This window comes from Heterodontus francisci, chromosome 6 (assembly GCF_036365525.1).
Source record: "Heterodontus francisci isolate sHetFra1 chromosome 6, sHetFra1.hap1, whole genome shotgun sequence".
NCBI classification, from domain to species: domain Eukaryota; kingdom Metazoa; phylum Chordata; class Chondrichthyes; order Heterodontiformes; family Heterodontidae; genus Heterodontus; species Heterodontus francisci.
In genome coordinates, this window is record NC_090376.1 from 30,634,255 (window position 1) to 30,653,423 (window position 19,169).

The window sequence follows — 19,169 nt, forward strand, 5'->3', positions numbered from 1 at the left end:
ATTCCATATCTCAGGTTACCACGAGGAGGTAAATCCCAAATCCCTTTGACTTTGAGGGTTACAGCACTTGTTTATGCTTGCTTACATACCCAGGATAAAAAAAAAAGAAACCTTTCCACTAATTCCAAAAGCAAAATTATGCAAATGCAGGAAATCTAAAATAAAAACAGAAAATGCCGGAAATACTCAGCGGGTCAGTCAGCATCAGTTGAGAGAGAAACAGAGATCAGGGACGGAATATTCTGCCCATTAAAAATTTTCAGGCACGGGACCATTTCCGGGTCCTGACCCCGCATAGGTCAGAGGTGCACTGACAGTTGGCATCTTCTGGGAGGCAGCCAATTAACAGGCTGCCTCTGCGTTCACTATCCAATTAAGGATAACGGGTGGGTCCTCAAGACAGGAGGCCCAATAGGAGTACCCGCAGCACTAAAAGGATGGCAGCCCCACTGGCAGAGGTGAGTGCTGCTGAGGCATGCAGGGGAGCGCAACGGCACCTCAAAATGGAGGCATCCCAAAATGGAGGCACCCTCAGAAGCCTGATTACGATTTGAAAGCATGGAGGGCCCAGGCTCCTAGGGCCATCAGTGTGGAGGAGAAACCCCTCAGGGTTTTGGCTGAGACAGCAGCCTTTGCACCTTTGCGGTGCATTCATGGGGCCAGTGACAGGAGGCTCCCATGGCCCTCACATCAGGAGGCCACTTCCAGGCTGCTGGTGGCCTCCTGACTCAGCGGGGGCAGGGGGGTGCTGGTCCAACGTCAAGAAGATCCTGGTGGCATCAGCACTTGCCTCCAGTTAGTCCCTTAATTGGTCTATTTGGCTACCCACTGCTGCCAGGTTGACCCCGCCTCTGTCAAGGTGGGAACGCACCAGGAGCTGCAAGTTTCAAATTTTGCTCCTAGTCCCGCCTCCAAACCTGCCTCCACAGGGCTCCATGTTTGAAGTCGCTGAAAGTTCTGATGAAAGGTCATCAAGCTGAAAGATTGGGCAAAATTTTAACTGGCAATGTCGGGCAGGCAGATGGTTAAATCCCAAAAAACGCTGGTGTGTCAGAAATCTGGCATGATCATGCTCACTTCCAGCTTTTACCTGGGTGTATTTGGAGGTGCATGGGAAACTCCCATGGAGATGTCAGGTCTGTAATTTAAATATGTTAAGAGCGATTTAATGCAGACTTTAACCCAGCGTTCTGGCTTTAACTGAGCTGTCTGAAAATCACCTGAAACAACAAGGCAAAAGCATAGTGGGGAGTGAATGTTCCATGAAACCGACAGGTTGGGAAGCCTTTAAAGAGTGAAACTGCATAGTTACTCCCTGCCTATGGGAAAGCTTGCACTCACAGGACTTCTCCACTGCTTTACAGATGATTTCCAACCTTTTGGAAGTCACTTCACCTACCTCAGACTTCACTTCTCATGATCTGCACTTCCCTGCTGTCAGCCTTCACTGCAGCATGAGAGCAGCTTAGGTAGCTCTGCAAGGAAAAATTGAGGATTCGAAAGAGGCCAGAATTGAAGGAGCACAGAGATCTTGGAAGGCTATAGGGCTGGAGAACCTTCAAAGATGGGGAGCAGTGAGGCCATGGAGGGATTTGAAAACAAAAATAAGCATTTAAGAATTGAGGCATTGTTGGACCAGCAGCCTATGTAGGTCAGCAAGCATAGGAGTGATGGGTGAACAGGACTTGATGCGAGTTAGGATACAGATAGCAGAGTTTTGGATGAGCTCAAGTTTACGGAGGTTACAAAAACATGGAGGAGGGTTTCGGCAGCAGAGGTGGGCAATGATACAGAAGTGGAAGTAGGCAGTCTTGATGGTGGGGAGAATATGGAGCTGAGCTCAGCATCAAATACAGCAACAAGGTACAAAAAGTCTAGTCCAGCCTCAGAGAGTGGCCGGGGGAGGGAAAGAGTCCATGGCTGTGGAACAGAGTTTGTGATGGGGAACCAAAGACAATAGCTTCCTAATATTTAATTGGAGGAAATCTCCGTTCATCTAATAATGGCTGTTGGGCAAGCAGTGTGGCAAATCAGAGACAGTGAAGAGTTTGAGAAATGTGGTGTTGAGGTGGAACCTGAGTTGTGTTTCCTGATGATGTTGCTGAGGGACGGCATGTAGATAAGAAATCGGAGGGGCCCAAGGATAGATCCTTGGGGGACTCCAGAGATAATGGTGCAGCAGCAGCATGAGAAACCATTGCAGGTGATTCTCTGTCTATGACTGGATAGATAGCAATGAAACCTGGCAAGGGTAGGCTCAACAACAGAGTGCATTGGAGGATGTGGTCAATCATGTCAATGGTTGGCTGCAAAGAGATATAGACAAGTTAAGTGAATGGGCAACAAAGTGCTTAGGTGGAGTATCATGTGGGGAAGCATGAGGTTATTCACTTTGATAAGAACAGAAAGCAGAATTTTTTTTTTTTAAAGCATGAAATGTCAAAAGGCTGATTTTCAGAGAGACTTGAGTGTACTCGTATAAGCGTCATGGTCCTGTAGTTTTCTTTCTGGGAATATGCGGTGTGTCTTTAAGGCTGGAAAAGGAGCCGTACTGCTTTAAGAACCAGCAAGCCTCAGGAATTGGAGAAAATGCATTTTCATGCCATTAGAAACAGCTGTTTGGAGACTGTGATTCAAAGGGTCCATTCTCGTCACCTTGGATACAGCCACTTGGACTGAGTATCAAGCGATAGATTTGTTACAATTCAATTCTGAACTGGCTTTTTAGTTGAAGGTAGTCTGTTCTAACAGAACACAGACAGACAGTTAGCACCTGAAAAAAGAGCTCTCAGCCATTTAAACTGAAGGAAGAGAATTTAGCCTGTTTAATTATTATCTCTCAAATTTCTAAAAAAGTCAAGCCAAAACAGAGATCTCTGATAATTTAAACTGAAGGAAGGGAAGTTAGACTGTGACAATCTCTTATCCCTCAAAAACTTGAAAGTCAAATTGATTCATTTAAAGAGTGTTTGCAAGTTGTTAATTGTTGAAATTCGCTGAAGGAAGGAAAGCATCACTTATTGCTGGAATTAGACTACGGACTGTTCCACTGTGGAAGAACCTTTTTTCCCCATCGGATGGCTGTGAGGACTTCAAGCAATATTGGACTGTAAATTTGCAAGGACTCTAATTTTTTCTATTTTAAATGTTGTTTATATCTTCATTGTGTTTAAGAATTTAGTTTTTTTTAATTAAACAATTAATTTGTTTATTTAAAGACACCTGGTTTGGTTAGTCTCATTCGGGGGTTAATAAATGGTACAATTTGGCAGTGTCTTTCTTTAATTTGGAAAGTTTAAAATGATATGTTAGGCGATCGGTGGAGAGACGGGATTGAGTTAACAGTGCGTATCTCCCACCACAATCAGAATCGTATATTTTGACTGGAGTGGTCGGTCATAACATAAGGAACACAGAAAGTTAGCATGCAGGTACAGCAATTAGGAAGGCAAATTGCATGCTGACCTTTATTGCAAGGAGATTGGAGTACAAGAATATGGAATTCTTGCTACAATTGAACAGGGCTTTGGTGAGACCACAGCAGGAGTACTATGTGCAGTTTTGGTCTCCATATTTAAGGATCAATATACTTGCATTGGAGGTGGCACAGTGAAGGTTCATGAGATTGTTTCCTGGGATGAGAGGTTTGTCATATGATGACAGGCTGAGTAAATTGAGCCTATACTGTCTGGAGTTTAGAAGAATATGAGGTGATCTTATTAAAGCATGCAAAGTTTTGAAAGGGGAGACACTGAGAGGTTGTTTGGCTGGGGAATCTAGAACACGGGCATAGTCTCAGGATAAGGGGCCGATCATTTAGGACTGAGATGAGGAGAAATATCTTCACTCAAAGAGTTGTGAATCCTTAGAATTGTCTACCCCAGAGGGTTGTGAATGCTCCATTATTGAATATATTTAAGGCTGAGATAGACAGATTTTTGATCTCTCAGAGAATCAAGGGATCCGGGTATAGGGCAGAAAAGTAGAGTTGAGGCAGAAGATCAGCCATGATCGTACTGAATGGCAAAGCAGGCTCAAGGGGCTATATTGTCTACTCCTGCTCCTACTTCTTATGTTCTTACGTCAAAAGCTGTAGACAGGTTGAGAAGGACGAGGAGGGTCACATCCAGTCACACACAGTTACAGTCACATAACATTTCTAATAATTACACTGGTTACTGGAACTTATTTGTGTCTCCACAAGATTTTTCTACCATCTCTGAGGAGCAATAGGCTATCACAACCTGATACTCATTTTAGATTAATGTATAAAATGAATAAAAATAAAACAAACAATTAATTAACATTAAAATAGCTCATATATTTACACTGAAATTATACTATGTAGCTTCTGGAACAGAATCAATGATCATTATCCCAATGTTAAATTACCTTTCTTTTGAAATATCTTTTTGTCCTCAAAGTCATTCTTACTTGCATTTAAGAACATAACATAAGGTATAGGAGCAGGAGTAGACCATCTGGTCCTCGGGCCTGCTCCACCATTCAATACGACCATGGCTGATTTAGCTCATTGTGAAATAATACTCACTGTTCAGATTATGAAGCGAGGTCTATGGAAGAATATGGCCTTCTGCAGCTAACTATACTTCAAAATAATGTGACATTTTTCAGGGCATTCTTGGAACCCGACAAGGTGCTGTATAAATCTATTAAAAAGAAAACGAATGGGTCCAACAGTGCATGAACAAAAGAATTCCAATGAACCTTTTTCAAGTGCCATCACAGGCATGAGCACTTTGACCCGCTACAGGTTCCCCAGAACTGTCAGTCACTGCAGAAATTCCCACTGATGTCTGGGTCGAAAACTGTTTGGCTACTCAAAGGAATTTCAAGCTACTATTGTATGTTTGACTTGCCTTTTATCCCTTCCCCCGTTCCACATATACTATACAATAAAAAATGTAATTAAAAATAAGAATGGAATCCTTAATTTGTGAACATGCTTTGGTTTCCTAGATAGAAGTTGCTCAGTTACAGGATTGGCATTGTTTTCAAAAAGGGGATCTTTGAATTTAGTCAGCTTTAGGAGCACATTTTATAATTTGCACAAGTTACAGGCAACAAACTGTAATTACCCTGTGATTCATTTTACAGAAAATTAACAGAACTTAATTTTCAAAAGTTCCATGCAGATTGTTTCAACTCAGTTCCACCCAGCACAACTCAAGCTGTTAAACAGCACAGGCATATTTTAGTCCCCCAACTGTTGTGTATTGAATAACTGATTCAAAATAATTGGCTGTCATGTACATAACTGAATGAGTCACATAATATGTGTTTCTTTGAATGTGATTTGGCTCATCACCTCAAGTCCGCATTTCAAAAAACAGTTCAAGCCATCCTCACAACATTTGTATCAATCTAGGTCAGGGTGTGGAATTTAATTGGTGCTGGCTTTGCGTTTGGACTTAAAAGGCCAGGCACCAAGCCAAAACTAAACAAAAATATTTCATTTTAGTCACAGCAGCCTTTGAGCTTCATTCAAGAATTCAGCTATATAATCTAGACTACATAATAAAGTCTAACACTCCTTTGCAGTTTATCCTTGGCCCTCTCATATTTCTCATCTGCTTGTTACCCCTTGCCGACATCATTCAAAGACACAACATCCACATGTATGCTGTCAACACCCAGCTCTACATCACCGCCTTCATTGTGTTGTCATTCCGTTTGTTCAACATCAGCCCTTGATGAGCCACAATTTCCTCCAATTAAATGTTTGGAAAGCTGAAGCCATTGGCCGGAATTTTACCCTCGGCGCACGGGAGCTGTCCACCAATTGAAAAGTCGGTGGCAAACTTGCGTCTGCTGGCCTGGGGATCCAATCCGCATTTTACAGTCCCCAGGCCTTTAATTGGTCTGAGGCAGGACTTCCACCTCATTGAGGCAGGAAGTCCCGACTAATGGAGCTTCTGGCCAATCAGCAGGCCGGCAGCTCTCTGTCCCAGCAGTAACACTGCGAGACTGCAATCCAACCTTCGAAAGGAAGATGATGGGGAGCCCTGGAACGAAGGTAAGTTTTTGGGACCTCATCAGGGTGATCGGTCAGTCCCCGGCAAGGCAAAGGTGGTCGACTGGGGGCACGGAGGGGGGGGGGGAGCATACAGGCTGTTTGGGGTGTTTGGGGCATTGGGAGTGGCCCTCAGTTGGACACAGGGTTCCTGATCATGAGGGCACCCCCACAGGCCATCAAAAAGCAACCTGCTTTTGTAAGGTGGCTTTTCTCGGGCCTGGGCTGCCCGACTGACCAAGATTAAAATCCCTATGGGGACGGGCGGAGGCCCTTAACTGGCCACTTATGGGTTGGCGGGCCATTTGTTTCTGTCACCGCCCGGCATAAAGTAGTGGTGGAGGCGGGAGCAGGTCGGGAAGGGCCCCCCCAAGCCTCCTGCTCCATTTTACACTGCCCCTCCCCAGCACCATCCTACTCTTTGTGGGGGGCGGGGGGGGGCATTAAATTCCATTTCAATTGGTGGATGGCTCCCGTGCGCTGAGGGTAAAATTGATTGTATTTGGCTCTGCTACAGAGTTCGTTCCCTTGTCAATGGTTCCATCACCCACCCCGGCCGCATTCTCAGGCTGAAACAGACTTTTTGCAACCTCAGCGTACTATTTGCTCCTGTGCTGAGCTTTCAACCCCAGTTCCTCTGCATCAGGGCCATCTACTCCTACCTCGGCAATATTGTCCCTGCCTAAGCCTATCTGCTGCTGAAACCCTCACAAATAGAATCATAGAACATAGGAACAGGAGTAGGCCATTAGGCCCTTCGAGCCTGCTCCGCCATTCATTATGATCAAGGCTGATCATCCAACTCAGTAACCTGTTCCAGCTTTCGCCCCATACCCTTTGATCCCTTTCGCCCCAAGAGCTATATCTAACTCCTTCTTGAAAACATACAATGTTTTGGCCTCAACTGCTTTCTGTGGTAGCGGATTCCACAGGCTCACCACTCTCTGGGTGAAGAAATTTCTCCTCATCTCAGTCCTGAAAGGTTTACCCCGTATCCTTAGACTATGACCCCTGGTTCTGGACTCCCCCACCATTGGGAACATCCTTCCTGCATCTATCCTGTCAAGTCCTGTTAGAATTTTATAGGTTTCTATGAGATCCCCCACCACCCCCCCTCACTCTTCTGAACTCCAGCGAATATAATCCTAACCGACTCAATCTCTCCTCATACGTCAGTCCCGCCATCCCAGGAATCAGTCTGGTAAACCTTCGCTGCACTCTCACTATAGCAAGAACATCCTTCCTCAGATAAGGAGACAAAACTGCACACAACATTCCAGGTGTGGCCTCACCAAGGCCCTGTATAATTGCAGCAAGATATCCCTGCTTCTGTATTCAAATCCTCTTGCTATGAAGGCCAACATACCATTTGCCTTTTTAACCGCCTGTTGCACCTGCATGCTTACCTTCAGCAACTGGTGTACGAGAACACCCAGGTCTCGTTGCATATTCTCCTCTCTCAGTTTATAGCCGTTCAGATAATAATCTGCCTTTCTGTTTTTGCTACCAAAGTGGATAACCTCACATTTATCCACATTATACTGCATCTGCCATGCATTAGCCCACTCACTCAACTTGTCCAAACCACCCTGAAGCCTCTCTGCATCCTCCTCACAACTCACCCTCCGACCCAGTTTTGGTCATCTGCAAATTTGGAGATATTACATTTATTTCACTCATCTAAATCATTAATGTATATTGTGAATAGCTGGGGTCCTAGCACCGATCCCTGCAGTACCCCACTAGTCACTGCCTGCCATTCGGAAAAAGACCCATTTATCCCCACTCTTTGTTTCCTGTCCACCAACCAATTTTCTATCCATCGCAATACATTACCCCCAATCCCATGCGCTTTAATTTTACATGCTAATCTCTTATGTGGGACTTTGTCGAAAGCCTTCTGAAAGTCTAAATAAACCACATCCACTGGCTCCCCCTCATCAACTCTACTAGTTACATCCTCGAAGAATTCTGGTAGATTTGTCAAACATGATTTACCTTTCGTAAATCCATGCTGACTCTGTCTGATTCTACCACTGTTCTCTAAGTGCTCTGCTATAAAATCTTTGATAATGGACTCTAGAATTTTCCCCACTACCTATGTCAGGCTGACTAGTCTATAATTCCCTGCTTTCTCTCTACCTCCCTTTTTAAATAGTGGGGTTACATTAGCTACCCTCCAATCTGTAGGAACTGTTCCAGAGTCTATAGAATCTTGGAAGATGACCACCAATGCATCCGCTATTTCTAGGGCCACTTCCTTAAGTACTCTGGGATGCATACCATCAGGCCCTGGGGATTTATCGGCCTTCAATCCCATCAATTTCTCCAATACCATTTCTCTACTAATACTGATTTCTTTCAGTTCCTTTCTCTCACTAAGCCCTGTGTTCCCCAACATTTCTGGTATGATATTTTTGTCCTCCTTTGTGAAGACAGAACCAAGTATGCAGTTAGTTGGTCAGCCATTTCTTTATTCCCCATAATAAATTACCCTGTTTCTGACTGTAAGGGACCTACATTTGTCTTCACCAAATTTTTACAGTCAGTTTTTATGTTCCCCGCAAGCTTGCTCTCATACTCTATTTTCCCCTTCTTAATCAATCCCTTGGTCCTCCTTTGCTGAATTCTAAACTGCTCCCAATCCTCAGGTCTGTTGTTTTCTCTGGTGAATTTATATGCCTCTTCCTTGGATCTAATGCTACCTCTAATTTCCCTTGTAAACCATGGTTTGGCTACCTTTCCCGTTTTTCTTTTGTGCCAGACAGGGATAAACAATTGTTGCAGTTCATCCATGCGCTCTTTAAATGTTTGCCATTGCCTATCCACCGTCATCCCTTTAAGTAACATTTCCCAATCTGTCATGGCCAACTCGCGCCTCATACCTTGGTAGTTTCCTCTACTAAGATTCAGGACCCTTGTCTCAGAATCAACTATGTCACTCTCCATCTTGATGAAGAATTCTATCATATTATGGTCGCTCGTCCCCAAGCGGTCTCGCACCACTAGATTGTCAATTATTCCTCTCTCATTACACTGTCTAGGATGGCCTGTTCTCTAGTTGTTCTCTAGTCAGGTCAGGTCCAACTTCAACCAGTTCAATGCTATCCTGATAGTTTCTATCTTCCACTCTTTGTAAACTTCAGCTCATCCAAAACTCTGCTGTCAGTAAGCTAACTCACACCAAAGTCCTTTCACCCATCACCCCCATGCTTTCTGACCTATATTGATTCGTGGTTCACAACAGTTCAAATATAAATCTCTCACCCCAGCATTCAAACCTGGTTATGGCAGCACCTCTCCCTATCTCTGTAATCTCCTCCAGCTCTACAACCCTCCAAGAACCCCAACTCTTATACATCCTCTATGCTCTTCGCTTCACCATTGTTAATCTTGCCTTCAGTCATCTAAGCCATAAGCTTTGGAATTCCCTCCCTAAACCCCCCTGCTTCCATTTCGTTGTTCTCCTTTAGGACCCTCCTTAACACCTACTACTTTAATTTAGTCACCACTCCTAATATCTCCTCTGGTTCAGTGTGATCTTTTGTCTGATTAGCACCTGAGAAGCACCTTGGGATAGTCTCCTATGTTAAAGGTGATATATAAATTCAGTTGTTGTTGTTGTACAGTTTATCTGACTCTCAGCTAAAGAGTTCTCTTTGATCTAATGAGAACTGTTGCTTTCATTCTTCCTGGGCTGACAGTGCAGATGTAAAATGTGAATTCGACTCTTATCAGGAATGTCGGCTGTAAAGAGTTCTGGGATGCCTTGAGGTCATGAAAGGTGCAATAGGAATGCAAGTTTCCTCTTTCTTTCACTCTGAATATGGGAATACTGTCAAGAAAATATTTTTTCCCCCTTCCCCCCCCCCACCTAAAGAATGATCTTCAGTAGGTAAATAAAAAGGAAGCAGTGCAATGCTAGGAATCAAAATAAAACCTGATGAAGGGTACACACTGAAAACATTATAACCCATCTTTTGTATTTATCGATGCTGATTGGCCTGGTATGTATTACCAGCATTTCTGTTTTTAATTGAAATCGTCAAAGGGTTTCTTTTTATCTCCAGAGACTGTCTCATGCGTTTCAATCTTCCACTTTGCTTAGAAGTGTATGAATAGAATTGATGGGAATAATCTTCTCCCACGATTACCATTAGAGACTGATACTAAAAACCTACTGAAAGGAACTGTCTTTTCTTGCTTTGAAATATTGCATATTTTGTATCAATTTGATTATTGTACTGCATCAGTACCTTGTTGTGCTTTTTGTATCTGTACTTCACCTGCAAGTAAAATCTGAACAAGTGGTCTAGCCCACCACTTTAAACATTCACTCCCCTCCACCACCAGCATCGGCAGTATGTACAAGATGCACTGCAGCAACTTGCCAAGACTTCGTCAGCACATCCCAAACCCACAAACGCATACTTTTTTGGTTTTTGCACTAGGTATTACCTTGGTCACAACCATAAGCAGATCTCACCTTTTATTGACCCCATTTAGTTAAACTATACCATAATTCAGGAAATAAAGGACATAAACAAAGGCTCACTTCCAGCTGGATTATTATAGCTAGCTGGTTCATACCCTTTAAAATGTCAGCTATTGTGCAAATACCAGGCACTATGCTTGGCCCCTTCAGGAGATACAAGAAATGTTCCACTGAGCATAACCTTAAATGCTTAAGATTGTACACAATAATTCCCCCCATTGAATAGTTAATTAACACTTCAAATTACTAGGGTAACCAGTCTGGTTTCAGGTTACTTATTGGAAAAATGTTTGTTAACCTTATTATAAGTTTAAAAATTTAATGCAAGGGAACACACAAAATTCACTTTGCTACAAAGACTTTTCACAAGTTAGGAACTACAATTAAATCCTATTTATATAGCAGTCATTCTCCAACAAAAATGGAGTCATTTACATTAGCTTACTAACTAGTCAAATAGGATACTGTAAAAGTTACATTAGGCTTCAACTGATGTCCATTAAAAGGAATCTATGCAACAGTGATAATATTTTCTTTTAACTAAGTTCACTTTTCTCTCCATTTAGGTGATGTAAATAATGTAAGGCCAATGACACAACATGCACAGTTTCTTTCAGGCCACCAAGATCGTCTATGGACCAAAAACAAATGGTCCCTCCCCCTCCAAGCTGAAGGTGGCAATACTCCTCTCAAAGATGATGCAGCTATTCGAGACCATTGGAAGGAGCACTATCGGAACCTTCTCAATCGGGAGCCAACAGTATCAGACAAACCATTAAAAGAATCCCTCAACAACCTGAGAAATCATATTTGGGTATGCTGCCAACACTGACTGAAATACAAAAGACTATCCAACAGATGAAGAACAACAAGGCGTGTGGTCCGGACAACATTCCTGCAGAGATCTATAAAGCTGGTGGTCATGAACTCTTGCTCAAACTCTCAGACCTTTTGGGAAGAGGTACTGCCTCCTGACTTCTGCAATGCCATCACTTTTTAAGAAGAGTGATAAATCGATTTGTGGAAACTATAGGGGTATATCCCTTTTGGTCAGAGTGGGGAAGATTCTCACACAAATCCTCCTGAACTGCCTCCTACCTGTCAGCAAAAACATACTTCTGGTGACCCAATGTGGTTTCTGGCTATCGAGGGGCTATCCGGTTGCTGGAAAATTTCCACAAGCAGTGTCTCCACAGGATACTCCAAGTCAAGTAGGAAAACAGGCGAACAAACTCCAGCATCCTCACTGAAGCCAATTCCTCCAGCATCAAAACCATGATCATGCAAAATCAGCTCCACTGGTCTGGACATTAGAACCATGGAAAAAGCAAAGCACAGAAGGAGACCATTCAGCCCATCGCGTCCGTGCCGGCCGAATAAACAATCCACCCAAACTAATCCCACCTTCCAGCACCTGGTCCATAGCCCCACAGTTTCAGCACCTCAGCTACATGTCCAGGTACCTTTTAAAAGAATTGAGGGTCTCTGCCTCCACTACCATTCCTGGCAGTGAATTCCAGACACCCACACCCTCTGGGTGAAAAAGCTTCCCCTCATGTCCCCTCTAATCCTTCTACCAATCACCTTAAATCTGTGCCCCCTGGTAACTGATCTCCCCGCCAGGGGAACCAGGTCCTTCCTGTCCACTCTATCAAGGCCCCTCATAATTTTATACACCTCAATCAAGTCACCCCTCAGCCTCCTCAGTTCCAGGGGAAAAAACCCTAGCCTATCCAGTCTTTCCTCATAACTGCAACCTTCAAGCACTGACAACATTCTTGTAAATCTCCTCTGTACTCTCTCCAGAGCAATTATGTCCTTTCTGTAATGTGGTGACCAGAACTGCATGCAATACTCCAGCTGTGGCCTAACCAACGTTCTATACAGTTCCAGCGTCATATCCCTGCTTTTGTACTCAATACGTCGGCCAATAAAGGAAAGCAATCCATATGGCTTCTTCACCACTCTATCCACCTGTCCAGCCACCTTTAGGGACCTGTGGCCATGCATGTCAAGGTCTCTCACTTCTTCTACCCCTCTAAATATCCTCCAGTTTATTGTACATTCCCTCGCTATATTTGCCCTCTCCAAATACAATACATCACATTTCTCTGGATTGAATTCCATTTGCCACCTTTCCGCCCACTCAACCAAAACATTGATATCATTCTGGAGTCCACGGCTTTCCCCCTCAGTATTAACTACATGGCTACTTTTTGTATCATCAGCAAATTTCCCAATCATGCCATTGTATCTACATGCCAAATAATCACCTTCCAAAGCAGATCCTCTTTTCACAACATAAGGATGGCACCTGATCTCAAGGCAGACAGAGAAAATGTTTTAAGGACAGTCAGAAGGCCTCGTTATAAAGGGGACAAATTGACATCAGTGCAGGGGAGGAACCTGCTGCTATCCGTGCCATATGGTGATGCCACATCCCACAAGCCACACACAGTCAGAAACTGACCGTATAAAGACTGCTGCAGAGAAATGTCAGAAGTGGAAGGAAAGAGAACAAGACCCTGGATCGGGAACACACCCTCCCTCAGGGCAACACTTGTCCTCTCTGCACAAAGACCTGGATTAGCCTGCTGAGTCATCTAAGGATGCACAAGTCATGAACCCTGGCAGATGTTGGCCTCATTTCGAGGGACTGATGACACGACAACGCCAAACTAGTCAAATAGGACATGGTAAAAGTTGTATTGGGCTTCAACTGATGTCCATTAAAAGGAAGAGTGATAATATTTTAACTAAGTTCCATTGTCTCTCCACTTATGTAATGTAAACTTTTCATTACATTTTTATTCTTCTGATCAGCACATTACACTTTTTAAAATTGTGATAAAAATTATCCTGCCAAATTATTGGAAATTGATGTTTTAGCACAGCTTCTTTGTACTCACCTCTTCCTCACTATGAAAACACAACCATCCTCATTTCGAAACAGTCATAATATGGACAGGCTTTACATAACAATTCTTTTCTCACACTTATATGGCATCGTGCACTGGAACTCACTATATTGGTCACCAGGGAAATATGCTCATCATTCTGGTATTTCAAGTCAATCTAATCATTTGCTGGAGCAAAATGGAATTGAAATTGCACAGAATTTCCTGCAGGCTTGCAACATGCAATTGATGTATCCCCGTTGTAGTGCCCAGTTTACAGAACAAAAGAGGAAATTATGGCATAGGTGATTTGTACAGTTACCTACTCCATCCACCCCATCATTTCCTGGGACTTTACTGATAGCTTCACCAAAACAGTGAGAACTTAAACATAACTCTGCTCCCATTAAAATCACTAATGATCACAAATTTCCTAAATTAACGCTCTGCCACATAGATTCTAAAATAATGGTGATGGTGGATTCTTTCTGACCAGCAGCAGCATGAGGTATGGACTTATAGCAGTTCAGTTACTATTTTCCACCTAAAACTGCAGGAAATTACTTCAGCACCTGATTTAGATTCAGATTTTAGGCTTTTGATTACCTTAATAATAAAGCTACGCCTATTTTACTATGATTTGATGAATGCATTTAAAATGTGGCATGTGGCTGTCTCAATTGAAACGATGCAAGAAGTTAGTCAGGATCATTAATTGAAAGTGATTTATTTTTAACTGATGGATCCATTCCTGTTTCTTCCTTTTGCCCAGTTAACGGATGAAAGGCCATTCTTTCTAATTCCTACTCCAACAATTTTCTACAGGCTCGGCAGCAGCCAAATAATCTAACTCAAGAATAAGGCTTATCAGAAATTTAAGTGCACTTAAAAAAAGCATAGGATAAGGATGAACTGCAAAGCCTGTGTAAGGGTCTATTATTGGATTTAGGCTGGTTGATGTTGTAGCTATGCATTAAAGTATAATACAAACCAATTTGCAACACTTCGTATACTTAAGGGCTGGATTTTGCTGTCAGTGGCAAATGCCATTTGTTACACTTGCACTTGTCTATCGACTTTTTATGGGCTTTTGCACTGGAGGTATCTCTCAGCCAACTGTCAAAAAACGTTCTGTGTCCTCTACAGAGCATCTGGGACCTGTGTGAACAGGGTAAGCAGTTGTGTATCTCCTTAACCAATCAGAGAATGGTTAATGAACAGCATAGCGACTGAGGCACAAAGTGTAAATTACAATAGTGAATTCTAAATGAAATCAGATACAGAAAGCAAAATATGGAGAGCAAAAGATTGGATTAAGAGGGCAAGATAAAAGAGACCCAAAAAAAAGTAAAAAAAAGAAAAAATATTTTACCTTTAAAATCTCCGACAATAATTAAAATCTGAAGGAATGAGACTCACACTTCTTAAAAGTTATTTTTCGGTGCCAGAAAAGTTGTTTGGCAGCAATTGAGAAACATCACACCATCAACATGGGCTTGCACTAGAATGGATAAGCCAAAAAAATTTCTGGTGAGTTTAGTGTGTGTATAAACCACGGAAGTACTGCAACCTCTCACTGTTCCATTTGTGTTAATGGTGAATCTCTGGGCGAGCTATCATTCTCGCTCAGCTTTTAGAGGAGCAGGCCAGCTCCCACAGCAAATTCATGACTTACGCTTTTAACAACGTATTTGCAGTTGCTGGAAGCTGCTGTCCGATTTACACTTTAATAATGGCGAGCGCTGTTAGTCTCACCATTATTTCTACTGTAGAATCCAGCCCACTGTAATACAACATCGACGCCCGTTGTTAAAAATGCGCCAGCTGCATTTTTTCTTGTTTCTATATTTTGCAAAATGGCTAAAGTTAGGAGTAATTAAAAGCTCTACACATGTAGTGAAGTCTTTGCGTATTTAGTAACATTCCTCACAATAAAGGCAACCAATAAATAAACTCTTTCATATGGACTATGTAGATCAACAAAGAGAAATCCTACAAAAAACATGTATAAAATAGCTGTAACCAACTGAGTTCAGCGAGGACAGGACATGGGCAGATATAAAGGAACAGATTTAGTCAGCCCCAGTCCTAAATTTGTGCGGTTTTGAAACTTAGCTAACCCTTTCATATGTTTAGTAAGAGCTATAAATGTACAGTTCCACTGAAAGTTTTACATCCTGGGAATTCTTCAGTTTCATATTTGTTTTTACGAAGAAACAAACAAAATGCATCTGGAAGATCCTTTCCAAAAAACATCCCAGACTTTCAGGACAGGGGAATTAAATCCTGGTGCAGTCTGGACGTTGGCTGCGCCGCTTCTAATTCACTGCGATGCTTGCGGATCCAAATGACAAATCCAAGACATTTTGGAGCAAATTTGCAACCCCGAGATCGGCGCATGAAATTTCCGGTATACGGCGCTGATTTCGCTGTTACAGGAAATTCTGCATCGATGTGTGTTTTGGAAAATAAAGATTTTACAACTTTCCAAAGGACCAGTTTGGCTAGGTGTACCATTAGCACGTGTCATTTTCATTTCATGTTGAATATTGTTAAACAAAAAATTGGGTAGTAAGTTTGTCATTTTCATCAACATTAAAGATTACCGAACAAAATAAAACAGATCAGCTTCACGTGAAAATAAAATTTTCTACTTCAGCTTACTGCACACTGTTCTGGAGGATAGCTGAACGGTTTTAATGTTATATTGGTTAAAAATAAATCTCTTGCTGCAACTGTGCCTCATTCTCACATACTCTGCCTTTCCCTCTCGCTGCTTCTCCGTGTCTCCAACTCTTTTTCTCATTCTTTCCATAGTGATTTACCGAACTTCTAACTTTCACTTTTTGTTAACATATGATCAGAGATTGGCATCTGACGCCAGATAAGAATAGGTCATAAAAACAAGAAATGCTGGAACCACTCAGCAGGTCTGGCAGCATCTGTGAAAAGAGAAGCAGAGTTAACGTTTCAGGTCAGTGACCCTTCTTCGGAACTGACAAATATTAGAAAAGTCACAGGTTATAAGCAAGTGGGGTGGGGCAAGAGATAACAAAGGAGGTCTAGATTGGACCAGGCCACATAGCTGACCAAAAGGTCACGGAGCAAAGGCAAACAATATGTTAATGGTGTGTTGAAAGACAAAGCATTAGTACAGATTAGGTGTTAATATACTGAATATTGAACAGCAGCAAGTGCAAACCTGAAAAAAACAGTGGGTAAGCAAACTGAACAGACTAAGATGAAATGAAATAAATGCAAAAAAAAAATTGTAAAAAATGTAAAAAAGAATGTTAAAAAAAGGAAGAAAAAATGACTAAAAATGAAAGTAAAATGGGGGGCTGTCATGCTCTGAAATTATTGAACTCAATGTTCAGTCCGGCAGGCTGTAGTGTGCCTAATCGGTAGATGAGATGCTGTTCCTCGAGCTTGCGTTGATGTTCACTGGAACACTGCAGCAATCCCAGGACAGAGATGTGAGCATGAGAGCAGGGGGGAGTGTTGAAATGGCAAGCAACCGGAAGCTCAGGGTCCTGCTTGCGGACTGAGCGGGGTCCACAAGCAGGACCCTGACCTTCCGGTTGCTTGCCATTTCAACACTCCCCCCTGCTCTCATGCTCACATTTCTGTCCTGGGATTGCTGCAGTGTTCCAGTGAACATCAACGCAAGCTCGAGGAACAGCATCTCATCTACCGATTAGGCACACTACAGCCTGCCGGACTGAACATTGAGTTCAATAATTTCAGAGCATGACAGCCCCCCATTTTACTTTCATTTTTAGTCATTTTTTCTTCCTTTTTTGAACATTCTTTTTTTACATTTTTTACAATTTTTTTTTTTGCATTTATTTCATTTCATCTTAGTCTGTTCAGTTTGCTTACCCACTGTTTTTTTCAGGTTTGCACTTGCTGCTGTTCAATATTCAGTATATTAACACCTAATCTGTACTAATGCTTTGTCTTTCAACACACCATTAACATATTGTTTGCCTTTGCTCCGTGACCTTTTGGTCAGCTATGTGGCCTGGTCCAATCTACACCTTCTCCTTTGTTATCTCTTGCCCCACCCCCACCTCATTTGCTTATAACCTGTGACTTTTCTAATATTTGTCAGTTCCGAAGAAGGGTCACTGACCTGAAATGTTAACTCTGCTTCTCTTTTCACAGATGCTGCCAGACCTGCCGAGTGGTCCCAGCATTTCTTGTTTTTATTTCAGATTTCCAGCATCCGCAGTATCTTGCTTTTATGCAAGAATAGGTCATGCCTGGGCAGAAAAAAAGTACAGCTGGGATGTCTTGCAACACAAATATGAGGATAACTGGGTAATGGAAAGGAACAAATAACTGGGACATGGCCTGGAACGGCGTGTTAAATCTGGAAGGCTCTTAATTCTCTCAGTTTATGACTCAAAGAGTAACGTTTAACTTCCATTCAAATGATTTTAGAATTGATATTTGTTTTCAGTAAAAAAACAGAAGAATCCCAACAATAGTTTGAAAAGTTCATAGACAACATCCAGAGTTACTAATAACGTAATCTTGCTCCCCCTAAATCCTATTAAGATAATTTTGCATTCCTTTTTCAGTCAGATATTTCCACCTGCAGTTGATGAATTGATTTGATTGAGATCTCCCTACAGTCCCACATTTAACAAATGTTCAAACGCAAGTCTGTTCTGTGCACATTTCTAGCTTATGGCTCTTTGTCCTTCCTAAAGGTTACTGGTGGCGTGGGCAACCTCCTGACAGATCTAAGGAGGTCACTGCTGAGGTCAGTGGGGCTACTTCATTAACAGTCCTGGCATTTTGTTTCTCAGTACATCTGAATCAACCTTCAAAAACACAAACAGATAATCACTCCAGCATCTGTCTGTCCGTACAAACGCTGACTGACCTATAGGATTTTTTTCAGTTTTCTAATACTTGCAGTTGTCCCCCCCCCCTTTATATTCGAGTTAATCACCAATTTTGCCGATCGACTATGAAAGATAGCTCATTAAATGTCGTTAAGGAATTTCTAATCCAATGATTTTGCGATCATGCAATATATTGGTATTGCATTAAGTTAGATAGCGACAGTTTTTCTAACCAATTTGCTCTTTAAACTCAAGCTTTTGGTGTACACCAAATATTGCACCGAGTATTTCAGTGGAAAGGCTTTTAAAGCATCAGTGTGTTAACACGCTGTCTTGCGGTGGTATATTCCAGCTAATTCTCATTAAGAACTTGCGGGTTTATTGACTTCAGAACTGAGATGTCAGGAAGAGATCGGAGCCCGTGTGATACCGTCTGAAGGGTAATGAAAAAAAAACCCCGAAGTGACCGTAACTAAAGCAATCCCAGGGCAATTCCACCTCCTCGGGAGAGGGGTCAGTTTTCCGTATGGAATTCCTTTCCCAAGTGTGTGATTAGGGGCGGAGGAATGATTCATCTATTATACGAGGGCACACTCAATCTTCCCTTTAATGTCAGAAGTTGACTAAATTAACTCTGGACAAACTACAAGCCGATTCTGAAAAGCCAATTGAAGTTTTAAAGAGGAACCGATTTCTTCCAGTCCGCACACACACTGCAGAATACTGCGGAACATTTTTGATCTACAAATCCAGAAATTGTTACAATCGTTTCCTGCATCGTTACATAGATTGAAATCCTCACAATGCAAAAAAAAAACATTTTTTTTAAGAATTAAAAAAATCAAATAATTGGTGTTGGTGATCTTTGGATAGAGTCATAGAGTTAT